A 20,060-nucleotide genomic window follows, 5' to 3' on the forward strand; every position below is an offset into this window, starting at 1 on the left:
GTCGAGCGACAGAGAAATACTACAAAAGAGACGGGGTTAAGTTGTGTTTGGCAAGATCATGAAGTTTTTATTTTTTTTATAGAAAAAAAATATGAGTTATATCAGAAACAATCGGCGGTGCAGCATCCCATTGCCTCGTATATGACGTGGCAATGCTTTCCTTCTTGCCCTCCCCTGACTCCAGTCTTCCTTCCCTCTTGCCTCCTGGATTCAAAGCACTTTGCTCTGTCCATTCAACTTCAAATGACATCTTACTTTAATGAAAAATACACATGCAAAGAAAACATGGGCCCAACTACGAAGCACAACCAACCCCAGTGCTGGGTGCTGTACTGGATGCAGCAGCACACCAGCCAGTAATTTCATGCATGATATGAATTTTTCAAATGCTGCTAAACCGGTAAACAGACAAAAATACCCACTGTGGCTTTTCAGCGTGTTTGAATGTGTTTTATTATTGGCCACCAGGCAACATATGGAGAAGGAACCTGTAAGAAATGGGCCCCTTGTTACTCATTCTCATAAACATTTGATGCAAAATATTAATATAAGACACGATTTATTCGTTCTGACGCTAAATATCTTCAGCGAAGCAAACATTATGGTGCTGGCCAGATAGGACCAAAAGCAACTTGGACAGGAGCTGCGTATGGTGTTTAAAATTTTATCAGTTTTAAATAATCTGACTCGTTTTGCTGTCACTTCTGGTCACTCTGCTTGGCTTTCATTGGAGGCGGAGATCAGACCCTACGCACACAATCTCAGGGAAACAGGTGAGGCAAAGATACTCAAGGCTAACAGGTGTTTTTTCTCCCAGCCACGGCTTCATTTGTGGCACAGAGTTTGGAAGAATATGTCTCAAGGCAGCACTTCACAGCTCTGCTGTGGAAACATTAACACTAACGAGCCAGATGTTGACTTTGATTACAAACAGTGGGAACAAGAAGTGGCATTACATCTAACCGAAAAGCACAACAGGCAGCCTGTTAAGGACCGACTTCATAGCCCCGTACAAAATATTACAGGTTTTGTTAACAGAGCCTAAGAGTAGGGGTCGCTGTGGCCCAGGAGGCAGAGCTGATCAACTGCTCGTTGAAAGGTCAGCGGTTTGATCCACAGTACACGCTGAAGTGTCCTGAGGCAGGATATAAATTGCCGCCAATGCATCCGACTCAACGTGTGTGATAGGTAAAAGCACTCGAAGGCACAGGATAAAGTGCAGTGCGAACGTGTGTGTGCGTGTGAATGGCTGATTGTGGCTTTGAGTGCTCAGTAAGAGTAGGGAAGTACTCCATAAGTACTATTCCTGTTTATTGTTTTGGTGTTGTTGTCTTGTTTTATTTCCTTTTTATGACAACATAGTTTTTTATTATCTATATACTACTGTAAGAGGAACCAGCCACTGCAAAATGACATATGTAAAAATATGAAAGTGGCAGAATGTTAAAACATATTACATATTATCACTGTCTGGTTCTACTCAGCCCACTGAGGTCAAACAGCTGTGAGGACAGATGGTCAAATGTGACAACACTGCTTATGACTAAGAAAACAAGACCAATTAATACAGTGATCAACAGCCATTATGCAACATTGACATTATACATCATCCTCACCCTATCCACCTCATTATCATCATTCTTGAGAGGAAGCCCCGGGGTGCAAGTTGCACACACTACACAGAGGCAGGTTGAAAGAGACAGAGATTGATGGAGGAAGACAGTCTCTCCTTGCCTTCCTTAAAGGACAATTACATTGAGTGATTGATATTCAGCCTGACCTCATCCTCATCAGCTTGAAAAAAATCGTACAAGAGGAGAGAAAAGAAACCAGGGAGGAGGTAAAAAAGATAAAGTGAAGAGATGTGAAGACTGGAAAGAAGCATGTGTGGAGACTTAGAAGGATCTGATGGAGAATCACTGCACGTGTGAGTGGGGCAGTCACAGTGTGTGTGTATTTTGGCGTCAAGCAGGGCACAAGGCGACATGAGTACAGGTTGGAGCGACACAGCATCGCTTCTCACATCAACAAAGGCAGACGGAGTGTGAGGAGTCATGCGGTTCACCCATCTGACCGAACACGCACACACTCGCAGAAACGCTTACAACATAAGCAGCCCCTTTGAGCGCAGACAGGGGGCAAAATTGGTCATCTTTTAATAGGAAATGTCATTAATTCACCAGTGACTAACAGTGCCATTATTTTCATTTCATCACGATTGCTGTGAGTCGTCAGGAGGCAGGAAGCAGAATTTGATTTCCTGCTAAGAGCACCACAGCTCCAACTCTGTGTGCTCTCTCATCAAGTCTTCCAAATGTTGGCCTTGAAAGCTCTTGTTTGGGTATTTTGATACTGCCACCAAGATGTGAACCTGCAGCGGCTTCACATGTCTCTGCAGCCCGCTTCTTTGTACTCACCATGGTGACTCTCTAACTAACAGACTTCCTCTCTCGCACCAGCAGGCACACGAACTCCCCTTCATGTGCTTCATGATTACTAGCGGCGACAGCGCGGCTGGTATGGCTTTCACCTTGCGAGCATTCGTGAGTGTTTGTCATCCCGGCAAAATACGGTCATAGCAATACTATAGCAGAAAATTTAGATAGATAGATAGATGAAACTTTATTAATCCCTCGGGTGGGTTCCTCTGGGAAATTCAGTTTCCAGTAGCAAAGCACCAAAAGAAGTTGCATGTTACATATGTGTTACATATGAATATGTGTTTTAAAGCACTACGGGAGGTGTTTGTAGGTTATGCGATTTTGTGAACACAATAGTGCCTCAGCCATGCAAGAGAGAGTAATTTCTTGCAATTTGCATACTGAAATACTCTAAAGTTGGTAAAAAAAAAAAGAAAAGAAAAGAAAAAGAAACCAGTTACATATTGTAATTTGTGTAATTAGCTTCAATCTTTTTAAAGAATCTCTACAGTCTGCTCTGTTAAAAGTGGAACTGCCACCTTTCTTTTGTTAAACAATTAGCTAGTAGAGACTGAAAATACTAGTTTTTGTCAAATATTGACCAATTAAAAGCTTTTTAAAGAACACAAAACACATAAATGTGCTTATATATTTTCCTACTCACTAAACCTTACTTCGGGGAGCCTATCCCAGCTGACATGGGGCTATCTAACAGAGAGACAGACAACCATTCGCACGCACATTCATTCCTACGACTGTGCTAACTGCATATCTTTAGACTTGCGAGGAAGAGTACCCAGAGTGCACCCACGTAAACACAGGGAGCACATACAAACTCACACAGAAATGCCCCGACCCGATGATGGAATTTCCTCTGACCTTCTTGCAAGGTCTTTGGGAAAAAGCAGGGCTAACCACTGTGCTGCCCCCTGAGTAAAGAACCTCAGCCACAAAATATATCTAAAAGCTGAAGAGACGACCGCATTTGATAGCCTAGAAGCCAAATTCACAGAAAGACCTGCAGCTAACTTTAGCACATCTGTTGCCAGCGAATAAGAAGTTGAATTCAAGGATGATGATTGCGAAACCTTCCATTAGATGTTGAGAGCTTCTTCTTGAGGTAATTAGGCAGCTGGGTAAGTTGTTGTCACAGAAACAGGGCTTTTTCACAGTGTTGGTTGACATTTTAACTTTTTATCAGCTATTTACAATACACAATAAATGTTGCATTAGGCAAACACAGTAATAGTGATATTAGTGTCACGGACATTGTCAAACAGTGACCACAGCAGCTGATGTGTTGTGCAGAAGTTGTAAACCTGAAAAGCATGGGCTCATTTTGTAAAAGAAGTTTTTGAATTGTGCTATACACCTCTGAATAGGTCCATATATGCCATAGTTTGCTGCTCCATTGTTCCAACATGAATGATAAGGCAAATTTCAGCTGTAATTTTTCACATATTAGCTATGCTAGCTGCTATATTTGTAAGTTACTTCACAGGACTTTGGTGTGAGAGAACTTGCCCAACATTAAAACCTCTTTTAGATTGCTTTCAAATATAAAGATGTGTTTAGTTTTGTATAAAAGTTGTGACAGCAGTTTTACGAATCTGACAATGAACCACGAGGAACATTAATGTAAAAGTAACTTATGAGTAAAATGACAGAAATCTGTTTCTGTCAGACCCATGATGCCGGCATTTTCTGAGAATGGCACTGAAGACTATATGACAACACACACATTGTTAATGCTTTGCCACCCTTTCTGTATATTTGTCATATATTTGTGAGATGCAACTTGTTGGAAGTTCATCATAGCAGTGGAAATGTCACACCTTTGATTGCTTCCAACATGCTAATGAGGACACCTGCAGAGCGGCTATTTCTGTGGGGTGTGAAGCCGATCGTTTCATCAAGATACGAGTGCATGAGTTTAATTAACTGTGCAGGGTTTGTGCGCGAGCGGGCAAGAAAGATAGAATCTGTGCGAGGCAGTAAGCAGAAAAGAAAAGGTGTGTTTGGGAGAGAGAGAGAGAGAGAGACAGTGAGGTGACAGGAGGCAAGAAAAGCAGATTGGCAGAGGAGGAAGGCCGAGCAGGTGATGGAGATGCACAGTGACAGAAATCCTTTGCTTGTCCATCCAGTATGTCCCGGTGGCAGCAGGAGAGAGCGAGGAAGCCTGAGGACATAGTAACACATATGCATGCAGACACACACAGACACACACACATGCAACACAACAAAGACCTCATTTACCGATCTGATTGTATACAGAATGTTATCCTACACTCTTATCTGCAAGGTGTGTTGCCCTACAACCATCTAATTGTAAATGAAGCGTGACCTGCCCCCCCTTTTTTTTTCTCAAAGGACTCGCCTCCTGTGTCATTTCTTCCCACAAACATATCCTGTCACAATAATACTTAACCAGTCCTCTTGGAGGCGATGCTGGTGGGGGGAAATGCACAGAAACACACGTAAACATGTTATCTAACCACATGGTTACAAACGGTAAATAAGGCAGTAAATGAAAGAGGGACAGACAGTGGTGGTTTTTGCTGATAACTGGGTGAATACTGGAGAATTACGTGGTTGTTTCACATGGACCCACACTATATTCAAAGCGTGTGTGTAAAAGAGCGACATGGTGGGTGTGTTTGCAGCAATCTATAGAATATATTTACTCACCGTGCATGTAACCGTCAGTGCCCCCCCCATCCATAAGCGAGCTTCTGCGACTGTGTTTTTGGATGTGTGGGTGAGTGTGACTGTGAGAGTGGGAGCGCTAAGAGGATTTGGGCTTGTGTTGTAGCTGTGAGCCCACTGCTGCTACTGGTGCATTTGAATAGACGCGGGGACTGGGGGGGGGGGATACATCATGGCTGAAAGTGTGCTCTGTCACAGCTAGGGGGCGCCACCCCCCACTGAGCTCATTAATCATGGCCCATCAAAAAGTGGCTCTGTGCTGTTTGTGTATGCCCTGACGACCACCTACTGCATGGGAACACAGGCGTACACAAACAGTGCTATCAATCACTTTTGCAGATGTAGACAGGGGGTTAGAGAGGGCTGAGACAAAACGTCCTCTCAAAATTACAGACCAGCATCACAACTGTTACTTGGAGGTCAAGCTCACGCGAATGAGAACGCGACTCTTGCCCTTCCTACTGCACGTGTAGATCCAAGTGCACGAGCTGAGTGCAAGGCGCCATTGCTGGCCTACTCTCCCACTGCACAGCTGCTTGATGAGAATTGCGCAAATCTACCTGGAGTGGCTGGTTGCCATGGTGGGTATTCACATGGAGTCCTCTCCTCTAGAGGCCTGCAGTCTACACGGCTATCAACTCTGCAGCTACACACGCTCACACATTGCCCACAGCCTGTCTCCTCGTTTCCTCCATTTGGAAGTTTTCCCTAAAAATCTGTCCGTTTCTGTCGCTGATTGTCTCACGGTGTCTCTGTGTATGCGTGTGTGTGCAAGCATGTATAGTGAATAGGTAAGCAGTTGAGTGGGATGAGTGTTTGGAAGCCGGAGCCGTTTAAATGGCCGTAATTACATGAGAAGATGAGCTGCATTCCTTCCTGAGGGCAGACTGATTACAGGCCTCTCCTCTCTGGGCCCCTGTAATTACCCACCCTATCCTGCCTACCCTCCCCAACCGGCGCTTCACCCTCCATCCCGCTGTACTTGCATTGGTTTCTCTCTGCTTTGGCTGGTCTGTGCCCCCACCTCACCCTCCTCTCCTGTCCTCTAATCCACCTCTCTCCCAACTTCTGCAACAGTCTACCTCCCCCTTCGCTCACCGGGTCATTCTTCTGTCCTCACTCATAACTCCTTGAACTGATTACTCCTTACACACACACACACACACACACTTAGAGCTTAGAGACCACTCACAGGACAAACAGCGGAGGTGGCATCATGAATGTAGTGCATACAGCCTTCAATTTCTTTCCTAAAGATCTCTTTGACATTAAATCCCATGTGTTATGAAGCCCTTGACTATGCATGTAAGCATGAAACTTTGCATCAGAATGCATAAAGGCTACTTTTTGATGAAAGTAACTACTACATGTATAGCAGGCGCACTTCTATTTGTGTGTAAATGTGTGTAGGGAGGAGGGTTGCTTTTAAATTCCAGTCAATACCAGTGGCCACTCCTTTAGAACAGACAGTTTCTGCCTTAAAGGCAAAACTCTGCTCTCTCACCCCACTTTTGTTTCTCTCACAAACACACACACACACACACACAGGTGGAGATAAGCACCTGACCTCACGCATACACAAACCTCACCAAAACCAGTAAATCCACCCCACTCAGAGATTACGGCAAGACTGGAGACACACACACAGTCAAATTACACGTCCTTCACCAGAACACCCTTAATTGGTGCACAGAGCTGCATTCTGGGTCCTCGCTGCTCTTTCATTTGGCCTCAAGTAAATGATCAGAATGGCCATCTTTTACAATTTGTGCACTTTAAAATTTGTGCTCTGTTTGAAAATTTTAAATTCAGCTCATGTTTCTGATTTTGTCTTAGGGTCCTGCCACGTTACCATGCGCTACGTCAAGAAGTGAGACCTGCGATCGTGAGACGAGTCGGCAAATTACGTCAAAACATATGCGGTTCTTTTATTATTTGATATGACAACTCAACTCCCCGGAGAGGGAGAAAGACGGACGGATCAAACTTCCTGTACAAATCACACCAGACACTCCGAGCAGGTGATAATGAAGGGAGAGGAGAGTGTTAGGGGGCTTATCGAGTTGTGGGAAGAGAGTGAGAGTAAACTAAAATATCACAGGGGAAAGATGGATGGATTAAAAATGAAAAGTCCCTATCTCTTGGAGCATTATGAAGACACGGAGCAGAAAGAAGGGTGACAGAAATAGAGCCAGTGAGGGAGAGAACTTAGGAAAAGGACGAGAAAATGGGAGAGATGGATGGTAAGCACAGGTAACCTCGCTAATGTAAGGCAATGATGGAGGGAAAGGGCGAGGAGGAGGAGGGGAGAAAGAGGGAGATTAATGGCAGGCTGTAAATGGGTAGCCAAGCATCAGGGAAAGGAAGGAAGGAAGGAAGGAAGGAAGGAAGGAAGGAAGGAAGGAAGGAAGGAAGGAAGGAAGGAAGGAAGGAAGGAAGGAAGGAAGGAAGGAAGGAAGGAGGGAGAATATGTGGATGGAAAGAGCGAGGTAGAAAATGATGGAGAGAGATACAGAAACACTCCCTGGGTGCAGATCAAGAGCAACTCTTGATTGGTGTGAGTGTGTGTGCAAGGGTGTGTACATGCACTGAGCATTGGCTATGGTTGCCACGACTGCCAGCGCTATTAGAGAAGCCTGCTGTTGTAATGTGTTGTGACAGGGGCTGATTCTTGTGACTAACTGCTTTGGCAGGAGAGCTCCTCTGTCATGCTAATGAACAGATGAGGAGATGAGCCGGATTGACAGCAAATCAACGGGTCACGCCGATGACCCTTCACGGCCTGAAAAAATAGGTTTTTAGATGGTCTATATGAAGACACAAGAAGATGCCGATATCCTCAGCATGTACAGCGCCCGACAGACATCTTTGCGCGCAAATAACTACTTGCAAAGGGAGTGTGACAGAGGTGGCGACACATGGACAAACAAAAACCAAAAACCCAACAGCAGCACCTAAAAAGTAGAAGCCTGATTATACTCCACACAAACACCGGCAGGGTTGGCGTCACTCTGTTCCTTCATTGCGTCCCCTTGCATCAGAGAAATCCCTAGATGCGCAGTGCACAACAAGCAGCATGCTGTAGGATCGCCTGTGTGTAAGCTCGTGAGAGGCAGCTTTGTAAAGTTGCCAATGAAATTCTGAAAAGTAGCGTTCAATGTATATTCGAGGTGACGAAAATAGGCCTCCGCTCCCAAAACGCACACAGAAAACGAACTTAGGGATCAAATTGCTGTTTAAATGAAGAGCTTGGATAACATGATTGAAAAACAAGCTTGGCTTAGACTAGATGTTAAAGTGAAAAACACAGATTACACGGGGAGACCAGGAAGTAGGTGAGGCGTAGTAAGGAGTGGGGCACTAATAGGCAGAAAATCAGTGCTGGAGAATACAGATGATGAGAGGTGATGCGGTGATAGCAGAAGAGGACAGATGGAGAGGCAGGAGTTAACAGATGAGATTCAATCTCCTCACTCTGCAGAATGTCAGGGTCTTGCAAGCAAAAGTAGTCTAGCGCGTGAAGCTAATGGTTGTTTTATCCTTTTGATCTTTTCCCTTCATTCCCTTTATGCCCCGCTTCATCATTCTCTCAAGATACATTTCCCTGCCCGCCTTAACTCTGACCCAGTCCCTCAAATCAGGCCAGACGACAAAAAAACTAGAGGAACTATTTTCTTTGCTCAACTAAAGGTATATTTCCTCTGCATATTTGTTAACTTAAAAAAAAGAAACAGACACACATGTCCATTTTGTATTTCTACTATAGTTATTGTGCTACTTTTAGTTTTTTTTTCTTTAAACCCAACAAGCAAGCAAGAAAAATTGTAAGCCCAGAGGAAGCCAGACTTCACAAGGAAATGTGCAGGTCAAGATAGGAAGGGAAAAACACACCATACCATTTGACTGCCGGGCAATCTCAGCGCAGTGCAGCACCAGCACACATAAAAGTAAGAACTAAAGCAGAAGCATCTCACAGACTATCACTTTTGGCCAGGCCAACTTTTCTATATCTGGCAATCTCTGCTGCTAACAGATTGTGAAACAGTGAGAACTGATAACTCTGCATCGCAGCGAAGGGAAAACGGAACATTGGTGCATCCTGGGCAGCCTGTGCGCACGCGTCTCTGCTCTCCTCCACGAATCTAAATCTTGTTATGTTTCAGGTCAAAATATTGGTTCTTTCCCAAGTGTGATGAGTCAGCATTCGCACATCAATCATTCATGAGGCTGTGGTTGCTGCCTGATGTCAAAGTTTTTTTGTCTCTGCTCTTCTTTGCAGCTGCACACGTGTCCTTGACCCAAAGACTGGGTGGGGACTGGGATGGAGCGAAAAAGAGGGCATCGCGCAGCCTCGAGCCAGGACCTGTACTGTATGACTGGACTGGCAGGGATGGCGGTGATAGAGAGCAGCGATGGGGAGAGGATGACAAAAATCCCTTTGGCATAGACAAATAAAGTAGGCGGCTGTGAATGAGAGAGAAAACTTGCTTGTGCATGTGATGAAAAGCTGAAATAGGGAAAGACGGGCGGATTGAAGAAGAGGCAGAGTGTCACCCGCCAGACGCCCAGGGCCAGCGCAGACTGATGGTGACACTGAGTGGCCAGAGTGTGTGACACTGTGACAATAATGACGAGAGACTCAGGCCCAATTTCCGCGGCTTCTCCTTCTTCTGTCCGTCCCTCCTCCTTCTGTTGCCCCCCTGCAGCGGCCAAGTGCTTTGATCCACACCCTGACTGTGTGTCCTACTCCTGGCCTGGGTCAAACCAAGCGGGCAAGCAAAGTCGCATAATCCCACAAACCCCGACTCACGTGGAAGTCAAAAAGTCAGCAAAAAGCTTTTTTCTGACTTTTTCTTGAAGTTCAGAAAAGAAAAACTAAATTGACTGTGATAATGAGCTGTGTACAGTGCGTTCTCAATTTACAACACTTTACAATACTTGCTATGTCTCAAATTAGATACTTTGACTATTCATTATTTTTAGTGCATGAGTGAATAAGTGTGGCTGTATGAAGTACACCTTGATGGTGTACTTATAACAGTCTCTCACTCTTTTCTTTTTGCTAGTTTTGTTTATAAAAAGAGATCAGCAAGAAAAAGGTGCTGCAGATTCACTGTTAGTGGCAGTAATCCTGCACAGGTGCAAACTTGATGTTGGGAGACCTTTATAACCCACTTCCACTTCAAGCTAATTGGTTTGAAGCAGCGCTTATTGTGACAGACCCTCCATGTGTTCGCTTCCCCCCCTCAGTGGTCACCATACTTGCTAGCTAGCTAACAGTGGCAGATCCTTTTTTTAGTCATTAGTGTTAAATTTCTCATAGTTTGGTGAGCAACTCGCTAAAGAAATCAATATGTATTTGTATCTTAATTTGCCATCTTGACTGTGTAATACTTTAGTATTACATGTACTCACAGGCTTCACAAGTTGCTCTTTAGAGCTAAATGCCAATAAGTACCTACAGTGATAAATTTAACACATTGATTTTTTAATGTAGGCAATAATATCTATTTCATACCTTCAGTTTTTCAGCATTAGAACAGATCTTTTCGATAGTTGTTGAAACATCTCTCTCAAAGTGAAAAAGGGCTCTAGGTGTGCCACCGGGAGTCATATGTAAGTGGAGTATTTCATGATAATTGATTTAATGAATCCTTTGTTGTTGCACAGAGGAAACATTCATAGATGATCCAAACTCTGTGCAGTATGCAATTTTCAAAAAACAATCCAATATTTAGGTGTGGAGCAAAGAAGGGGAGTAACCTGAAACACTAGTACTGCTGTCCCCTGAAAATGACTGGGACAGTGATGGTCTAAAGTTTTAAGAATATGCTTTAGTACCTGAACATACAAGAGAAGTGTGGGAGGCTAATATAAAACAGCAGGGCTTACCTCACTCTCTCAAGGCCCATAACCTCCCATTGCTGAAATGGAGCTGCTCAGCAGTCAACAAATCAGATTGTGTTTTATTGAGCAGCTTTCAGGTGTGAACATGTATAGATTTGGGGAGGATACTGAAAATGGACCGCTCTAAGATGATGTTCTTGAGATGTTTGTCTGTTTGTCCAGCTGTTCCAATTTTGTCTTTGTTTTTTTAAATTTCAAACTCAAATTCGGCTCAAAGTTAAAGGCAATGACACGATTAAAGTATAATATTACACATGCCTGTTCCTAGTCCCCTTACCCTGGGTCCGTGCCAGTGGACAGGGGACATGTTGTCATAGTTCTAGTGAACAGCAGGGCATTAACTCTCTGTCCCAGATCCTAATGGCCCTGGCCTACTGAAACTCTCACAATCCCAAGGCCGCGCAGAGTCACGACTCTTCCTCTGCAACTGACTCCCAGCAGCATTGTTTTGTTTGCACTGTGCATTTTTCTGACCTGTGCACTTGTGTATGTTTTCAGTGTGGTCCTCGGTGCGTGCGGTCCAGCTAGTCACTTAGTGCTCTCTCTTCCCCCTCTCGCGCGCTCTCTGTGTCTCTCTTGGTTTCACCCAGACGAAGCCAAGGCAGCAGTGCTGGTTAAGAGGTTTGTGTATCCCATTAGGATGATGAAGAGGCCTTTCATCAGTACACTCCCTCCGGCCAGGCGTTGACAGGAGCTTTACCTCGACAAGCCTCTCAAACACACAGCTCGACATGAGACAGCACCCAGCGAAGAGGTCCGCAGGCAGTACACAGACTCACTGACAAACACTCACTGCTGCTGACAAATACAAATACGCACTTACGCACAAAGACTCTGGGCAGAAAACAAAACGGATAAGACTGGAACATTTTGTTGCTAACTTTTCGCTTTCAATCGTATATCCATTTCTAGCTAATACAGTTTCATGTGAGTGGAGGGGAGAACACGAGGAGATCAGAGAGGTAGAAAAGTCTCTACGAATTCTGACTTGGTGCGCCGATCTATTTTTAATCACTGCCGCACAAGGACTAATAGCGTAACGGCCGAGCAGAGCTCCGTCCAGATGGGCAAAGTAATTTTTCAGGAGGTGAAGAGCGGGAGTAAAAAGACATATGAATGGATGAATACCAAGAAAAAATAAGAGAGGAACAGAAAAATGGAGAAAGACTGTTGAGAGGAAAAGAGGGAGTAAGAGACAGAGATTGATAAAGACAGAGGAGGGTGTGAGCAGGAAGGACAGACAAGCCACAGGAGCAAGATGACCTGGATTCATAGGGCCAGTATTGATTACTTAAGGCTGAAAAGCCAAACAAAGACCCTGCTTATAGACTAGATAAATGAGCTCACGGAGAGAGAAGGTACAAAGACAAAACTAGGTGAAAGTACCAGAGAAAGGTATCTAACGCTTGTATCTTAATGAGGTGGAAGAAAACCGAGTAAGCCACTTCATGCATGACTATGACTTGCAATACCGACAGAGAAAAAGTATGACAGCTAGGGCAATTAGCTGAAACTGGTGTCACATAAAAACAGGTTAAACAGGATTGCATATCCAGCACACAGGGGGCTGTGTGAAATGTAGCTCTTTTTGGGGGGGGGGGGGGGGGGGGGTTCATTCATGTACACAATAGCAAGTCTGAGATATCAGAGCTTAAAAAACATTGAGGCTACGCAAAGATATGCCATTAAAAACTTAAATAAATGTATCACAGATAGTAGAAATATCTGTGCATCCTTCAGCTCAACACATAACGACATCAGACACTTTCAGTTATGCTCCACTACATTTATATATTAGCAAATAAAGCTGTTTCTGCAGGAAAACCCATCTACACTGTCACGTAGCACGTTTACACAAAAATAGATTCAAACAATAGAAATGCTTCAGCTGATTTTTTTTCCTCCCCTTTTTTGTCGTTTGTAACAAGCCGAAAGCCATAAACTCAACACTTTTTAAATGGCCAGCGAAAGTTGCAGCATTAGCGCTGATTGTAATCACTTGATGAAGGCAGATCACTCTGCTTTCACTCTCACAGCTGATTTTATAGCACTTTTTTCTTGTGGGAAAACAGCAATCTGTTGCACCAGGAAACAGGTGTCAACCAGAACAGGTAAGTAAGCACTCGAGCTAAATACTCTGCCGAACTGAGAAGAATAAGATCATTATTTTTAAGTTTATCACTATGAGTAATTCCACGTGTCTTATAAGCAGCCGTGCGATCCTTTCTCTTTAAATCAGCACTGATTTTTGGCGGCTGGACGGACCGTTTGAGTTATTGTATTCTCGAAGTATGCAGGGGTTAAAACATCATCAGTCCTAAACTTTCTCATTTCTGTGAGCCTTTGTAAGACTTCTTGCCCACAGAGCAAAAAAAGGGGAACAAAGTGTAGCTCTTGAATGACCACACTACATTGGAAACTGTAAGAATAGAACAGCTTAACCCTCATATGGTTGCGGTCAGATGGGTCATTTGTGAAGCACAATGGCAGTCTGCAAACATAAAGGTGTTTATATTTTTCCCACAATTTACAATCTTTTCAGCATGAATGACTTCAGAGGTTCTATTTTTCACAAAAACAAAGAAACAGCTTATAGTGTGTGTGTGTGCTATTCATATAGAGCATGGGCTGAAGTGCAGGTGAGAGCATGAGCCCGCCTGAGCAGACTACAGAAATGCAGTGTGAGCTATAGTTTATTTTGTCTGGTATTATGAATTGCATTATATGCGGCACAATAAGGCTCGGGCTGATAGTTAACAAGCTAGCATCAAACCAGAAACACACAAACAGCGAATGAGTGATGGGAATGAAATGAGACGCAGTGCGCGCAGCTGCTCTGCAAATGTGCGTGAAGCAGAAGTTAAGCCCGACACCATAGCTTTATTAACTCCGCAGCATTTGGCGGCTAGTTAATGAAATTCAATAATAATGGCGGTGTTTTGTCTTTTCTGTTATGCTTGTTCGCTCTGGCCCTGTCCTCGTAATGCGCCAACCCTGCAAATTATTGGTGCTAATCTGTAGGTCAAAGGTCACAGCTTCCCGCTAACTCTTTATGCCAGGCTGCACTGATCAATGTTCAACTGTTATTACAGTGGTGCTTCACTACGATGTCACACTACACTGAGAAAAACCTGTGTAACCTGCAAAGTCTCTCGACACACCTTCTCATGGCCCCTTGACCTCTCACCTTTTTGATGCATACGTGACAGGCAAATCTCAGGTTTCGGCACTCACGTTTTATCTGCATACGCATATAGAAAAGCAGCAGATCACAATCTCCATTTAATTACCCCAGCACAAAGCCTCGCTACTCTGTTTTCTCCCCATGAAATATTATAGCGCACAGCTAAACTACTCTAAAAGTACAAGCACATTAATATACATTACACAGTCTCCAATCATTTTAATGGCTGTGGAGACACTGAAAGCAATCAGCGGAGCAAATAAAAAAGGGAGGAAAGAGGGACAGAAAGACACAGGGAAGCAGCAAAGTGGATGGGATGTGTACTTAAGGAGTGTGAAGATGAAACAGAGAAAGTAAGCTGAGCAGAAGAGGCAATTTTGGACAGCGTGAGATTCATCATGCCGTCTTGTCTTAGACTTATCATGCTCTGAGGTGCTCCATATAACAAGGTGTGGAGATCAATAGCATCCATTTACTGAGGTGCAGCTCATCTAATCATCTAGTGCTCTGCTGCCCACAAAAGGAGCTGTGACACACACCTGGGCCTCTAGAGGAGAACGAGTAATGAAATGTACACTGCAGCCCAGTCTATCTTCAAAGTCCCCCACAGCTAGCACAAACATAGCCCCCATGCCACCACTGCCTCACTTCCTTCATCTTCTCCACCTTCACATATGAGCAATAAATTCCACCTTGCTCTCCTCTCCGCCCCTCCTCCCCATCCACCCCTTCACTTCGCTTTCTTATGCAGAGTCAAAGTTGCATGTTGTGTGGTCCATTAAGAGTCTGAGGGCTGTGAGACACAGACTCAAATACCCACAGCACTAAGCTTCTCTAAGCCATTGACAGAGCGCCTCTGGGTAGCATCGCAATAAGTGCTGTAAGTCCTGATTCCCATGTGAAATTTTATAATTCATCTTAATTGAGAAATTCAAGCAGGAAAAAGACTGGTGGGGTGGTGGGCGGATGTAAAATGTGCAGGGTGTGTATTTGTGGAATTGGATGACACAGTGTGAACGATAAGGCAAGGGGATTCCTATTGCTAGATCACACTATTTGTCTATTATTTATTTTGCAACGCTTATTTAAACCTTTTTTCCTTCCCTCTAATGGGCTTGGATGCAAAACAATCACACTGGATGCAAAATTGTTATACACAAAAGAAGCAGGCTTTATGTCATGATTCACTGTCAATTGGTTCATTTGCCACAACGACTAAATAAATTGACATAATTGTTGCAACTGAATGCAATATTTTAAGAGCAATGAAAATGAGATCCTCCGTGCTGCAAGCATAATGAAGCCTGTATTTTGATCATCTGTACTCACTGTGATTTTATGCATGCGCTGTTGTAGCCCAGATGAAAAAAATCATACTTATTCTCTTTATATTAACTGTCCACATCAACAAGCGTCGTATTTCCTATGACCATTGAATGCACCTCTCAGTTCACCCCACGTGAGGGCACCTAGCTCAGCAACCAATCAGAGCCTACCCAGGCCGCATTGACCCTGTCAGCCAGGAAGTGAGGTGGAGGTGCATGGTGTCCCGGGTTTTTCTTATCTCAGCAAGAGGAGTGGAGGCATCTGCTACTCAAACCGAGAAATCCACAGACAAAAGAGAGGAAAACTCAGGATTGAGAGGAAGGAAAGCCAGCCTACTTACCTGCTGGAAGTCCGGAGTCGAGTGGCTGGATGAAGGAGAGAGGCAACGTCGGTAAGACGAGTGTTGTTCTGATGGAAAAAACTTGTAGAGACTTACCATCGCGATCATGCTAATGCTAGCTCGGTGTCTCACAGGCTAACCACTCACCTTTCATCCGGAGAGCTGCTGCAATTCCAACGCCAGTGTGTGTTGGGCTTTTGTGAAACAGAGCAACGGTGAGCAACATGTTCTTAGCTGCTCTAAAGCTAATTTTTGTCAGTTCACTGTGAGTTTAAAGTAATCTAGAGGGTAATTTTTAGTGCATTTCTCTCTCACGAATAGGCCTATAGCGTGGAGAAATTAAGCACACTGCTTTAATGCCTCTGAACTGAACTCATATGTATATTTTGTTGCTTATTTGCACATAGTTCTGAATTTGTTATGGTGTATTGTATTTTGAGTGTCAATGGTTACTTACCATAAGTATTGTTTAATTAATGTTTACATGAATAGAGAAATATTTGAGCAACTTAGATGTTTAGTTCTCATATTTGATATGCTTGAAAATTGAATGTTGTACAACAGAACTGTGAGATTTGATAAGATTTAAGATGTTGATGCAATGAATATGAGGTGATGCAATATTTTGATTTTGTATTTTAACCTTAAACAATGCATCTGAAACAGACTGATTAGAATGTACATTTTATGACCTGGATTATAGGTCAGGTTTTTTGGAGAGGACGGAAAAGTCCAAGGACCAGGACGATATTCTGGTTGTGATAGATGGCGAGCCAACCACTTTGAGGACGATCTACCCCAAAGAAGATACACACCACACACTCATACATTCCAGTTACATTCACAAGGACCTTTGAAGTTGGCTATCGCCAGCTTAACTCTAAATTCTTAAAGGGCCCCAACGAGTACTTTTATTTTGTTGAGTGTGCACACTATTTATTTTATTTTATACTTTATCTGTACAAATTGGACAAATACCTGTTATACTTTGTAACAATACAAGAGTGGCTACTCAAAAGTTAACATTGTGTCCAGGTCATTATTGCTGCTCAATACTTTGGCTCCATACGAATTTGGTGTCTTCTGATTCTGGCCAGGGTCTTATTACGAGCCCAAGTAATTATTGCGCTGTAATTCACCTTTATACCTTAAAGTTGGTTACAGAAGTGGCGAGCCAGCCAGGAGCCAATTGATTTGAGCATCAATATTGAGGCAATGACCAGCATGGATTTCATACAAAAGTCTGGTGTCAAAATACCTAATGCGGTTGTTGTCGCTGGGATAACACAGGTATCTGAGAAAGATGAACAGGTCATTGACTTTCTGAAACAGTATGGTAAAATCACAAGAGTCCTTTTTGTTGATGATTCACTGTCCAACTTCTACCAAAACCTGATCGTAGAATACTCTAGCAGTTCAGCCTTAGAAGGTTTAGAACCTCGTTTACCATACACATACACAGCACAAGCTGATCCCAGCGTTGTCTATGAAATTAAAACACTCAGTAGCATGTACACTACCACGGTTGGGAGTAATGTTACAAAAACCTACTTGGCGGAACTCAAGGAACTAGCCAAGCTGAGTGGCAAAGACTACGGTGAGGTGCTGAAGGAGATGATGTGTCAAATTGGGGAGGATGTTGAAGCCATGCGACCTACCACTGAAGAACCTTCTCCCACGTATGTCGAGACCACTGTTGTATCTCCACCCGCTTCTAAAGAGCGACAGTGTCACACCTCACATTCAGATGTTACACCAAGTGATACTGGTGCCACTGATGATGTTCCCCTCACTAATGGAAGGAGAGCAGCGTCCCTCTCAGTAAGTGACTTGAACCCACCTGACATTCAGAAGGTTGTGGTAGAGCATATCGTACGAAGGCAAGATCTTGTCCCACACATCCAGTCCCAGGTGAGACTCCGTTCCTTCTCCGGTAAGGTTCCCAGACCTAACAATGAAACTGATTATGACACATGGCGCACACAAATTGAACTGCTCCAAAATGATCCCAGCATGTCCCCCCTGCAAATATCCAGAAAGATCCATGAGAGCCTGCTCCCACCAGCAGCTGATATAGTTAAGAGTTTGCGGCCTGAGTCACCACCTGTGACTTATTTGCAGCTTCTAGATTCAGCCTTTGGCACTGTAGAAGATGGCGAGGAACTTTTCGCTCAATTCCTGAACACCCTTCAAGATCCAGGTGAGAAGTCATCCACTTACCTTCACCGGCTACAGCTAGCATTAAACAGAGCCACGAAGAGGGGGGGAGTCGCATGTGAAGAAGTGGACAAACATCTACTTAAACAGTTCTGCAGGGGATGTTGGGACAACGACCTACTCAGCGCCCTGCAACTTGAGCAAAAGAAGAGCAGCCCACCCCAATTCTCAGACCTGTTGTTAATGATTCGCTCTGAGGAAGATCGACAGCAAGCAAAAACTAACCGTATGAGAAAACACATTGGCACCACAAAGCAGAGAACTCAGTTACAGTTCCAGGGTGCACATGTTTGTGAACCAGAGGAGAAACATGGGAGTAGCATTGCTGCTATTGAGGATCTGCGAAAGCAGGTGGCGAGTCTGCAAAGTCAACTAACTACATTCATGTCACAGAAAAAAACAAAGTTTGCAAACAGCAAGGACCCTGCAGGGAAGCCGCAGAGTAAGATGTCAAAGCCACATGGTGTAGATGGACGTATGCAAAGACAGACTTCAAAGAGGCAAAGGGGCAGACCCAAGCCCTGGTATTGTTTCAACTGCGGTGAAGATGGACATATCGCTCCATGCTGTGTTGACCCCGCTAACCCCAACCTAGTAGCAGAAAAAAAGAAGCAGTTGGAGGAGAAACAATGCCAGTGGGAAGCGCGAGATTGTACAGATTCACCTTTAAACATCTAACAGTTCCTGTTGTGGGACAAACAGGAGCTGAGGAGAGTCAACAATGTCCCTCAGACGTAAACAATGGTGACAAAATCACAGCTGAGGTTAACAAAGTAAGTACCCCAGCAAAGACTGTCAAAGCACAAACATGTTCTGGCTTAAACCATTCAGAGCAGAACCAATCTTTCCAACTCCCTAAACAGTTGATTGGTACCAGAAGTACAGCTCAAGTGACTGTGAGAGGTGAAGAAGTCAACTGTCTTCTTGACTCAGGCTCCCAAGTTACCACTGTTCCTGAGTCATTTTACCAGCAGCACCTTTCAGAGCAAAAGATCAAGCCACTACATGACCTCTTAGAAGTGGAAGGTGCTAATGGCCAGCTAGTGCCTTACTTTGGCTATATAGAAATGACCATAACTTTTCCAAAGGACTTTATAGGTGTTCCAGTAGATGTAAACACACTTGCTTTAATCGTCCCTGACACTTCACAATCCCTCATGCTCATAGGCACAAACACCCTAGATGTACTGTTCGACATCTACTCAGAGACTGACTTAGCCAATCGTCAACCCCTCCCACATGGCTACAAAGTAGTCTTCAAAATCATTGAGTTGAGACGGAAGCAGACAAGTGACACCCATCAGGGGGTAGTGAAGCTACTTGGCAAGATGCCTCAAGTCATTCCAGCTGGTTCAACTGTAGTGGTGGAGGGAGTCGCCCTTGGCGAGGGCCTTCAGGATGAAAAATCAGTTGTAATTGAGTACCCATCATCGTCCCCCTTGCCCGGTGGCCTGCTACTTAAAGCCGGTCTGGTGGACTTTCCCCAGCGGCGGCCCCACAAGTTGCCAGTTGTTATAAGCAACGAGTCTGACCACGACATTGTCATCCCTGCCAAGTGTACTATTGCAGAGGTTAGTGCTTATCAGACCATCCTATTAAAGGAACACAACAAGACCAAACAGTCAGAACTATCCCAGAGAACTCCAGAGACTCCGTCTTTCCAAGAGCCCACCATAACCTTCAATTTTGGTGACTCCCCAGTTCCATTGGAATGGAAACAGCGCATCACTCAGCAGCTCAGCGGCATGCCTGAGGTGTTTGCACAGCACGACCTGGATTTTGGCCGGACGGACCAGGTGCGACATCATATAAAACTTTCGGATGGCACGCCTTTCAAACTACGTGCCCGGCCAATCCACCCACGGGACATTGAGGCTGTCCGGAAGCACATTCAGGAACTCCTTGATGCAGGAGTTATTAGAGAGTCAGAGTCCCCATTTGCGTCACCCATAGTGGTAGT

The 20,060-nt window shown here is 44.2% G+C and overlaps 1 protein-coding gene and 1 long non-coding RNA gene across 2 annotated transcripts in view; one reads left to right on the forward strand and one right to left on the reverse strand.

The window, feature by feature from the left end:
* Nucleotides 1-20,060, reverse strand: part of unc5b (unc-5 netrin receptor B) — a 63,108-nt gene that overhangs the window by 21,096 nt on the left and 21,952 nt on the right. The gene's annotated exons all lie outside the window — the stretch shown is intronic.
* Nucleotides 15,594-17,498, forward strand: LOC146620153 (uncharacterized). Its single transcript, XR_014906655.1, has 3 exons — nucleotides 15,594-15,934; nucleotides 16,018-16,098; nucleotides 16,587-17,498. It is a non-coding gene; the product is annotated as an uncharacterized LOC146620153 (long non-coding RNA).

This window comes from Diplotaxodon limnothrissa, linkage group LG13 (assembly GCF_057381915.1).
Source record: "Diplotaxodon limnothrissa isolate DT_005_m linkage group LG13, D_limnothrissa_male_GT1.1, whole genome shotgun sequence".
In the NCBI taxonomy this organism is placed as follows: domain Eukaryota; kingdom Metazoa; phylum Chordata; class Actinopteri; order Cichliformes; family Cichlidae; genus Diplotaxodon; species Diplotaxodon limnothrissa.